Source organism: Tamandua tetradactyla, chromosome 1 (genome assembly GCF_023851605.1).
Source record: "Tamandua tetradactyla isolate mTamTet1 chromosome 1, mTamTet1.pri, whole genome shotgun sequence".
In the NCBI taxonomy this organism is placed as follows: domain Eukaryota; kingdom Metazoa; phylum Chordata; class Mammalia; order Pilosa; family Myrmecophagidae; genus Tamandua; species Tamandua tetradactyla.
In genome coordinates, this window is record NC_135327.1 from 73136839 (window position 1) to 73148252 (window position 11414).

Consider the following 11414-nt stretch of genomic DNA (forward strand, 5'->3'; position numbering starts at 1 on the left):
GTTATATCCAGAGGGAATATTTCTGAGATTCACAAGGAGCGGCCCCGGTAGCTTCTGGTATATGAGAACTAGATTCTATCCTTTAAGACAGTAGTTTTGAATTACAAATAGCTTATCATGCCAACAAAATACAAATGCCTTGGATTTCTCTGTATTCTTAATCCTATTTTATTTTAGGAAACAGAATTCAAATACTTGCCTAGTTTTTCATGGCAATTTACTGACATTTTGTGCTGGCCTGATTGCTTTTGGTTTAAGCTTTTGCACTGATTAATATTCTAGCTCTTTAGAGCCTTGTTCTTGTGGCAGAAAAGCCGGTAGCAAAAAGGGCTTGAGCCTCTACCAGGAATCCCCCTGGAGCAGGAACCTTAACCTCTTAAAATCATACTGATCCCATGTGTACTGAATAAGAGGGTTTATTCTCTCATAGAACTCATGCACCTCTCATGTATTTATTCAAGGAATATTTATCGCACTTATTGTTAATTCACATCTTTGCCCAACTTATCCCTGCAAGCAGAAGAGAACCACATAAAACAACGGTGCTCAAACTCTCTGTAATGAAGGATCAGATTTTTGTTTTTAATTATGACCCATTGCAGGCTAATATTTTAATAAAATACAATAGAAATGAATTACTGAGAAATGAAATAAAAGAAGACAGGCCAATTATAAGCCCAAAATTTTTATTATTAGATTCAATGACATAAATTACACTTCAATTAATCAATTAAAACAAATATTCTGTCAATACTTACCTCATTGCCAACCAGTAACAAACAGTCCTTGAAATGGCCCTCGTAGCCCTCTCAACAGCCCTGGTGTAGGATCCTTTGTGGAACCCCATCTCATAAATAAATGGCAACTCTGTGGCTCCCGTTAAAACCTGCAGGGCCATCTTGACTCCGTCTTTTCTTCACACTCCATCTCCAAACCAAGAGCACATTCCGGACACTCCCTTTCCCACTACTTCTACTGCTCCCACCCTGCTCCAAGCCACCACTATCCCCTGCTTGATCACTGCCATAGTCCTGGTCCTAACTGGTCCCAGCTGGTCTATCCGCCTCTGCCTTTTCCCCTGTGATCTATTCCTCCGGCATCCAGGATGAGCCCTTGCATATACAAAACCGAGCAAATCATTCCTCTGCCCCATGGGGCAAGCTTCCCTAGCAACTACACATTTTAGAGTCAATGAAATAATTGCTGAAAGTCCCAAAAGAGACTCTGAGTTTTTGGCCCCTGTGCTGGTTTGGAGTTGTTATGTACTCCACAGAAGGCCATGTTCTTTTAATCCACGCCTGTGGGTGCAGACCTGTTGTGAGTGGGACCTTTTGGTTAGGTTGTGTCCATGGAGATGTGACCCAGCCCATTCAGGGTGGCTCTTAATCCCCTTGCTGGAATCCTTTTTGAGAGGATAAGAGACAGGTGAAATTCAGAGAGCTCCGAGAAGCTAAGAGATAAAATCCAGGGTTTTCCCCACAACGCTATGAAAGGACCCGCAGGTGCTTAGAGAGGAATGCCCAGAAACATGTGGAGACAGCCACGGAAACCAGAACCCGGAGGGAAGGACCAGCAGACATCGCCATATGCCTTCCCACGGGACAGAGGAGCCCCGCATGCCAGCTGCCTTCCCTCTGAGAAGGTAAATTCCTCTTGATGCCTTAATGTGACAATTTCATAGTCTTAGGGTTGTAAATCTGTAACCTAATAAAATCCTATTGAAAAAGTCAACCCTGTATATTGCAGTCTGGAAGCTTCAGCAAACCAAAACAGCTCCCAGAGTGCTGAAAGTTTCTCACAAAGATGTGGCTCTTTTGCTCCATAGGCACATATGCAACTACATTTCCTTTCATATTTAATGCACACACAATGGCCACTATTGGACTCCTCTTGTTTAAAAAGGCCGTGCTTTATAAAAGAGAAACGAAGATTATGAAAATCACTTGGAAAAAGATCTGTTTGGCCTGCTGACTTACAAGAGTATTATATAAATATAAACGGGAAAGTCTTAAGGCAGTAGAACTCTTACGAATGGAACTGAGTCACTGTGATGAAGAGAAAGCTCTAGAGTAGAGACCCCCCCTCCTGCTTTGGTCATTTGTCACCATTTTCTCTGCTTTTTTGCCTTGGCCCATTGTATTCCATCCCTATTTTCCATTCTATTTCACCAATGCCTTATTTTAAATGAATCCAGTAATGCTTCAAATATCTGCCTACAGACAAATATATATAACATCCTAAGTCACTACCAAAGGGACCCCACATATTTCTCTGACTTCACATGAGCTTTTTCTGGTCCAGTACTTGGGCTCCTCTCCTCATCTACAGGCTCAGATGACAACCAATTGCTTTCTCCAAACCCTCTGGGATCTATCCACCTTACATCCCAAATGTCAATTCGCATGTCCCTCTCTTCATGCACTGACCACTTTATTTTTTATGTAATAATTATCTATAGTTCTTACTTCTAATAATAGATCAAAGCAATATGAAGGCAGACTTTTACACCAGATTCATTGTTATGTTTCCTATAAAACCAAACCCCATGTCTTGGGCATTCATTCAGTGACGAATGAATGAATGAATGAATGCAGGTATGAGTCAGGAGCAGTGGGCCAGATGGCAGAGGGGAAAGCCTCAGACTTATGTCTGAGTCATTGCCTGAGAAAAGAGGAATAAATCCTCTCCCCTGGGTTTGGAATGTGGGGCTTTCCTTAGCTCAGCATACCAAAAAGAGTTCCAGGAGGGCAGCCAGGGGGGCAAAAATTGTAGGGAAGAATCAATCGTAGGTCCTAGCCCAGGGTTGACCAAAGTATGTCTCCACCCCCTCTCAGGGCTGCCCTTAACACTGGTTGGAGGATTCATGGGATGTTCAATAGGTCGACAGGGACGAGGATGAGGGCAGATTTTACCTTACACTTCCCATGCACTCTGAGTTTTCTGTTGCCTTTTAATTTTTATCACAGCACCCACATTAAGTGTATTGTATAATGAGAAAAGAAAACAAGTGCTTAGATACTGAGCTTTCAGAAATGGTCCTATAACCTGCCTGTGCGGTTTAAAAAGATTTATGTACCCTAGACAAGCCATGCTTTAATCCTAAACTCATTTTGTAAAGGCAGCCGTTTCTTCTAACTCCCATTCAGTCTTATAGGTTGAAAACTTGATTGGGTTATCTCCACAGAGATGTGATTCAATCAAGTGTGGGTATTAAATTTTGTTTGATGGAGATGCGTCTCTACCCATTCGACGTGGGACTTGATTAGTTTACTGGAATCCTATAAAAGAGAATAACAGGAGATTCTGAGACAGCAGAGAACGATGACAGAACAACATGGCTGCGAGAAGCAGAGAGTTCCTTTCGAGAACCAGGAAAATGCCACAGAACCATGAAGCTGAGAATCCACCAGCTAGCGACTTTTGTAGATGAAGAAGGAAAATGCTGCCTGGGGAGCTTCATGAAACAAGAAGCCAGAAGAGAAAGCTGGGAGACTTTGTGTCCAAGCCAAGAGAGAAACTCTGAATGTCATCTGCCTTCTTGAACCTAGGTATCTTTCCTGGATGCCTTAGATTGGACATTTTTATAGACTTGTTTTAATTGGGACATTTTCTCATTTTTAGAACTGTAAACTATTAAATTTATAAACTATTATAAATAAACTTATTAAATTCCCCTTTTTAAAAGCCATTCTGTTTCTGGTATATCGCATTCTGGCAGTTAGCAAACTAGAACACTGCCCCAAATAGTTTATCGTGTGTCCCACCTTGCTTCCTCTTTCTAAATGAATCAGTAAAACTCAATATCCCTGAGGCAGCGCAAATGTGAAAAAGTGTTGTTACCAGATAAAGCCCATGGATTCTTTTGCCAGATGCGCTCAATAAAATTCCTGAAATAGTAACTTCACTGTTCGTTCCTTGGATTTCAAAGAGAGAAAAAGTTTAGTAGTAGTCTCCTACTACTGCACATAGTAGGAGAGCAAATGGCCTAGTGGCCCAAAATCTCTCTCCCTGAACTCCAGAGTTTTATTAAAGAAAGAGGTGGGCAGGGTTTAGGATAATGAGCACAGTGGCCCCAGCTGATGTAATTAGAGGTGATTTAATTATTGCACATGAGCAGATTGGTTATGTGCTTAGTCACAGAACTTGTGTAAGAAAATGGCAGAATGAGGTATAGGTGACTTGTAGGTTAAAGTCTAAGTGACTGCACAGGTCAGGTGGGCCCATTTGGTTAGATCCAGTCTCGGATATCAAGATAACTTTAGATTTGGGGTAGGTTAGTTCTGGGCTGACCTAAGATTCTTCATTTTTAAATATTAGGGGCTATCTTTAGTGATTATGAGACTCTTAAGTTGAAAAACTGGATAATTGGGTAGAAATGAAGGTAGTCACAAGGTTTTCACCATCACAGGGGCAGAAGATAAGGGCCATATAATCATCATCAGCGATCAAGGCAGCTGGATCACAATTTAGATATTTCAGGAATTTCCCTCTGTCTACTCCAATATACCAGAAAGCAAAAGGGAATATCTTTATAATGATTCAGCAATCAACATCATCCCATAAATCCTGATTTCTCTGATACAGTGTGTCCACACAGATCCAGGGACAGAGGGACTTGGTTGTTTCTACAACACCATTGGCAAGGTAAGGTTGATTGATGAAGGGTGTCTAAAACATGAATGTTTATTTGTAAAAACATGATGGAGACTGGGATGACACAATACTCGAGTGTGTGTGTGTGTGTGTGTGTGTGTGTGTGTGGTGTGGTAATCATCAGGCATTAGGTCTTTACATGTAGGGAAACTGAGGCAAGATTGTGCCAGTACAAGTGGCCAGGCTAACGCAGAGATCTGAGTCTGCAGCCCAGGAGGCCATAGATTTGTGGCCTTATCTGTAAGATCTCTCTTATTTCTCTGTTGTTTGGGACCTTACTTATAAGACACAATGTTCTATGATGTGCTTCTAAATGCACTTTCTTCTGCAATGTGTGAAAAAAATCTCACATTCCTATTAGACTTGAATTATTTGGAAGTTAATAGTGACTATGTTATGGAGTTTTTGCAGATGCTTTGAATCTCTCTCCCACATGCTGATGATAAATTTTAGCTAGATCCGTTGGCTCTACCATTTCCCAGGGACTTAAGGAAAGAAGAACAGGTGAGAGAGAGAATGGGCAAGGTAGCCCAGGAAGACAGAACGGTATGTGTAAAAGCACAGGGGCACGAAGCAACATTGTGATTCCAGGAAACAGCAGAAAGTGCTATGGGGACTGGAGACCACAGTCTGTGAGGAGAGAATGAGCAAGTCTGATGGAGATGTCCACAATGTGATGCAAAACTGTGTCATAAAATAACAGGGTTGAGAAACTAGTCAGAAGCCACAGGCTATTCTAGGGAGGGACTACATGTTTGTATGCCTCAGAAATAGTAACTTCACTGCCTGTTCTTCAGAGTTTTGAAGGCATTTGCCAGGTTTCCATTGAGAGGCAGTGTTAGCCCCCTATCAGTGCACCCTGTTGTTCATTTGTTCATAGGGAACTGGCAGGAAGGAAACTCTGGATGGGCTCCCAGGGAGAAGAGGAGTGAAGGAGGGCATCATTTCACAGAGAAGGAGATGGGACCAAAGGCAAGTTTTTACAGAAAGTCAACTCTTGTCTTGTAAACAAAAATGGAGATTCACTACTAAGTCAGGTCAGTTTAATTCTAAATAATCCTTTTTCTCTCTCTAAAATGGGCTTTTTAAAAACCTCAAGATTATAATTTTAAAATCCCAAGTAAAAATACCCAACATAGAAACCTTTCCATTAATTCAACTTGATTTAACCAAAGCCAACCTTCAAGAGCATGGGTTTTGGACTCACCTTTCCCTGGGGTTGAGTCCCCATTCCTCACTTTGGTAGCTAGCCAGATTAGCCAGCCCAGCCTCTGTCAAAGCCTCTCTTTCTGCAAAATAAGGATATTGCCAGTACCCATCTCACAGGACTCCCTTGAGAGTTAAATGAGGTACCTCAAAATGCTCAATAAATTTTAGTAATTATAAAATTCACTGTCATCAATTGTAACAAAATACACACCAATGCAGTCTGTTAATAAAATTAGTTATTATTTTAAAAATAAACCACAATGTAGGGCTTACTCTGTTTTTAAAATTCTTTGATTACATTTTAGTCCTGCGGTCCAGATAGTCATTTCCATGCTAACATTCCCTTTATCATTTATAAAAGAGGTATATCTATGATCTCTACCTCATTATGAAAACACAGCTTGCAGTGGAGTCATGTGGGGTGGGAGCCATACACTGTGGCTTTGTTTGGCTATTTAGTGATGTAACTCTTGAAAAATCCTTTCTCAGATAATTCTGTTGGGAACAGTTTCCAAGCCATTAAAATGCTATTCTTCCAAGTTCTCCCGTGTTGTAACCAGGGAATGGAGACAAAATGAAGAGTCATTGGGGTTTTTCCTAAAACGAATAGACTCTTCCTCAGCAACACAATGTGTGAAATTGATATTGAGTTTTGCCAAATCATAGTATATCTTTACATGATGAAATGTGTGGCATGCAGGTGGAGAAGAGTGTCATCAGCATGTTTTTCATGTAGTTGGAATTGAAAGTAATTCTAAAAGGGTCAGATGAAGTGCTTACAGCTGCAGGGGCCAGGGGAAAAAGGTTTTCTAAGTAAATTAGTGCCTATTGATACCGATATTTCAGAGGAAGCATTTACCTAATACTTAAGCATTTTTGAAATAGTCATTTACATAGAGGTAATTGGTAGTTGTTTCAGTTTGCTAAAGCTGCTGGAATGCAATACACCAGAAATGGATTGGCTTTTATAAAGGGGAGTTATTAAGTTACAAGTCAGAATTCTAAGGTCATGAAAATGTCCAAATTCAGGCACCAAGAAGAAGATAACCTTCACTCAAGAAATGCTGCCATCATCTTAGGATACCTCTGTCAGATGGGAAGGCACATGGCTAGTGTTTACTGGTACCTACTCCCAGTTCATTGCTTTCAGCTTCTGATTCTAGTGACTTTCTCTCAAAGAGTCTGTGGAGCCTCACTTAGCTTCTCCAGGACAAACTCTGGATTTCATCTCTTAGCTAAGTATTTCCAAATGCCTGTGCCCTGGTTTCATCTTTCTGCTCTCTGTTGTCTCTCCGGGTATCTCTAAATGGAGATATCTGGACACATGTATGTGTCCAGGAGTCTGCTCTCTGTATCAGCTGTTATCTCTTTCCCTCTCTGTGAGCTCTTTCAAGGACTCCAGTAAACTAAGACCCACCTTGAATGAGTAGGGTCACAGGTCCATGGAAATAATATAATCAAAAGATCCTACCCTACAGCAGGTGTGCACCCACAAGACTGGATTAGGACAAAAAGAGCATGACTTTTCTGGGGTACATACAGTCACAAACCAGCAGTAATTAACCACAGATAATCCTCTCCTATTTTCAAAGGAATTTCTCTACAAAGAAAACTTGAAAGGAGTATATGATGTTATTCTATGCACACAAAATTTTGAAGCCAGAAGAACAGAGTCATCCATCCCCCTCATTTTGCAGATGAGGGAACTTGGATCCAGGAAGTTAGGACACCTGCCTCAGATCACATCAGGGTGACCACTTAGGGGCCTAGGATAGAAGGAGCAAACAGGCTTCTTCTCTGGCCCCAGCTCAGTGGACTAAGAGAGGTTTCCTGGAACACCACAATGCCTCAACTTGATGGTGTATGGGCCTCAATGGAGGGCCATTCCTGGACCACTGTCTAGATTACCATGTGTCCGGGCATTTTTTTTTTTACAACTGTATTCATCAATCAGCATTTATTACATATCCACTGCATATCCTACCCACAATTTTCAATCTGAGCCATGCACACTCCTGAAGACATGAATTCATTGCATAGGCTAATCATAGTGTATGTCCTTAAAGCCTCAATTTTTACTTGATGGTAGGTAATTTGCAAGATCCATTTTCTATCAAAACAAATGGGGGTACAAAGCCAAATTCATAAGAATTCTAAGAATGCAATATGAGAGTTTAAAGAAATGCATGGTTTTAGTTTCAGCCGCACACCTGACTTTCCCTGTATAAAATACTCAAGAGATATTTCGGTGAGATATTTGAGATGTCGCTTTGCAGAGTGTCAGAGATCCAGATGAAGCAGAAATCTCACCTTGAGTTGGAGTTTGCCATTGGATTCAAATATTCCTGGAAGGCAGGAAGGTCATGCAGGATCTATTTAAGTGAAGGAATATGGTGCCTCCTGGGAAGGAGTATTCAATAAAGGAGGAGAGAATCCCAGTCTGCATATTTATATTCCAGGGAAATGGGTCAAAATCAGAAAGGAAGGGTGGGGTTGTGGCCTACCTGAGTCCAGAGTGAAACAGACACAATAGAGATTGAGTAAATATAACATAACTGCCTTCCATAAGTCACTCAACACAGAAAGCCCTCAGGGCCATCCAACCTTCCTTATAGGGTACAAAGACCCTGAAAATCTTGAGAAAGTAGAGTTTGTTGCACCAATGATTGAGCATGATGTTTGAGCAAAATTTTAAAATATTTCACATAAGGCTGTCAAATGCCTGGCTGAATTCAATTCATTGTAAGAATTTCTTTAAAATATTCTACACTGCATATAATTCTTGCCCCAGTCTTTGATTAGGTTGACCATGACAGGTTTCATTTTTTTTTGAGACAAGTGAAAATTCTCCCAGGATCCCCATGGTAACTGGGTGGGTAACCAGAGAACTCCAGATCCTTCTGCTCTGCTGGACATATGGAGACCAACTCTCCCAGAAAAGTATCAGGGCAGGGGATTCCACAAAATAGAAAATTGTCCATTATTGACAAAGTTGATATCTGCACACTTGTCTTAAGCCTCCATAGAGAGGTGTGTAGCTAAACATATGTGTTGCCAAGAACCCAAGGATACTGGGTAGGTAGCCAAAGAGATTAACAGAGATGTATGGGAGGGATATGGCAGAAGAAAGAGAATAGTTCATGCCAACCTTGAAGGTTTGATTTGGTGGAAAGATAGTTCTCAGTGTCAATTGTGCATTAAAATCATGGAGGAACTTTGAAAGAACACATGTGCCTGGGCTCCACCCCCAGAAATTCTGATCAGATTGGTAAGATAAGGAGCCAGCTGTTGTCATTCTTAGATTCATAGGTGATTTAATTGTGGGAGAAGGTTTGAAAACCACTGGCTTAGAGAGTTAGCATTCAACTAAAGGCAGAAAGAAGATACTGTAATGGCCATGGTCCCCTCCCCCAGGGCAAGGAGACAGTATTTTGGGGGATTGCTAGAAACCATGTGTAACCAATAAGAAAGAGGAAAGATGAGAAACAGTGGTATACGTAGGCGGCTGAGGCTGTCACAGTGCAGGATCCAATTTCTGGCCCAAAACGACTGCCTTGGTGAAGTGCTCTCAGGAGGGTCTCGGTAGGGTTTGGTAATAGAACTGTTGGGTGGACTCTGAGCGACAAGGTAGACAGAGCAGCAGAGGTTGGAGTTCTCACAGCCAAGGAGTTCATCTCCTTTTCAGAAGAGACCTGTTTGGAGGCCTGTCGGAAGTAGAGGGTATGGGAAGGATGCTTCAAGCACCACCACAGAGTCCCACCAGTGAATCCAGTGATGGGAGGCAACATAATCCTTTGTCCATAAAAGAAAAAAGGGTCTGTATTTATCCAGAATAATTGAACCTAATATTGCAGTTAGGGTAACACCAGAGAAGCAAAACTAGTAGCTGATACATATTAAGAGATTTATTCAAGGAATTAGCTTATGCAGTTGTGGGGGCTGACTGGGAACATCATAAATTCATCAGGAAAGGCAGGCTGGAACTTTTGGGGAGGGGCTAAAGCTGCTGTCCACAGGAGGAATTTTTTCTTCCTTGGAGAAACCTCAGTTCTATTCTTCAGACCTTTCAACTGAGTCAATCAGGCCCTCCCAGATTGTCTGGGATAGTCTTTTTTAGTTAAAGTTAAATGATGGTAGATGTTCACATCTGTAAAATACTTCACAGCAACATTTAGACTAGAGTTTGACTGAACAGTTGGGTAATGTAGCCTAAACAAGCCTTAACTTGACCCCCAAAACCGACCAGCTCACCTGGTGGTGTAACAGGAAAGTTCATCAAATCACATAAAAATAATATTCCTACTCTAACCTTTCCATTTATATTAGTGGCACCACTGATATTCTGGTTTCTTGGATTTTTTTTTCTCCTTCTGATTCCTCAACTGTAATTTTCAGGTAGTCAACAATTGCTATAGATTTTTTCTGGGAATTATCACCCAGGTTCATCCTCATTCTCCATCCCCATATTCACCAGCCTCACACAGACTCTCCCACATTTACCCCAAGATTCTGTCATGTTCTCCTAACTGGAGTCTCTGCTCTAGTCTCATTAACTTTGTACCATAAGTTAATGAAACACTCTTTCCCTATTTTACAACCTGTGTTAAAAAATCTGTCCAGTCTAAATTTCTGATCCCATCAGCTTATTTTTCCATAATTACTGATATCACTATCCCTTGCCTTGTTCTTCCACATAGACATACTTTGTTAAACCTGAGCAAACCAGTCTCATTTTCAGATCTTCACATACTTTCCTTATGGTTTCGGCGATGGTTTCCTGACACTCTCTGAGCTTGTGTTTGCTCTGTTTCCAGCACTTTGCTGGGGGCTGAAGAGTTAACAGCAGAGTGAATTCCAAATGATTAAGTCCAAGTATTAGCATAAAGCAAACTGACAGCCCAGCCAGGAGTGTCTGATGAGAAGTGAGAAAGAAGGATGGGCAGTGTTCTGTTAGGTGGAACGATATCGAATTGTGTATTTTCTGTAATTCCATGTGCGTGGGAGTGTTTAGTAGAAGTAGATCAAGAGGATGGGTGCTATTCTGTGGGTTTATTTTCCTGTTGCTAGAGTGGAAGGTGCTTTCCTTAAGACAGTTTGGATGTAAGTGATGGCACTAATTGTGGACTTACTGGTCATTGGCAAGTGGAAACCATCAGGTAGTGGTGGTGGTCCAGGAACAGGTATAAAAGTACTGCTTGGGTACTTGGGGAACTGAGTTGGCAATGTCCAAAAGTGGGGTCAGGGTGGGGAGGAGGCATGGATTTTGTATGGATATTAACTATTCTCCTGTTTTGGGCCTTTACATTGTTCTATTTACTCACTTGTGCACTTATATTATACTATCAATACCAATATGTAATGTACATCCTTTTAGGTAAATCTGTATTCAATTTCACATTTCTTTCTTTAAGGTAAAAGCCTAGAAATGGAGTTACTTGGTCTTACAATATGAAGAATGGCAAAGCTGTTTGGCACATATTGTCAGTGCCTGCTGGAGTGACCTTGGAATTTTACATTCCCACCAGCTGTGTGTGAGGGTATCTATTTCTCTA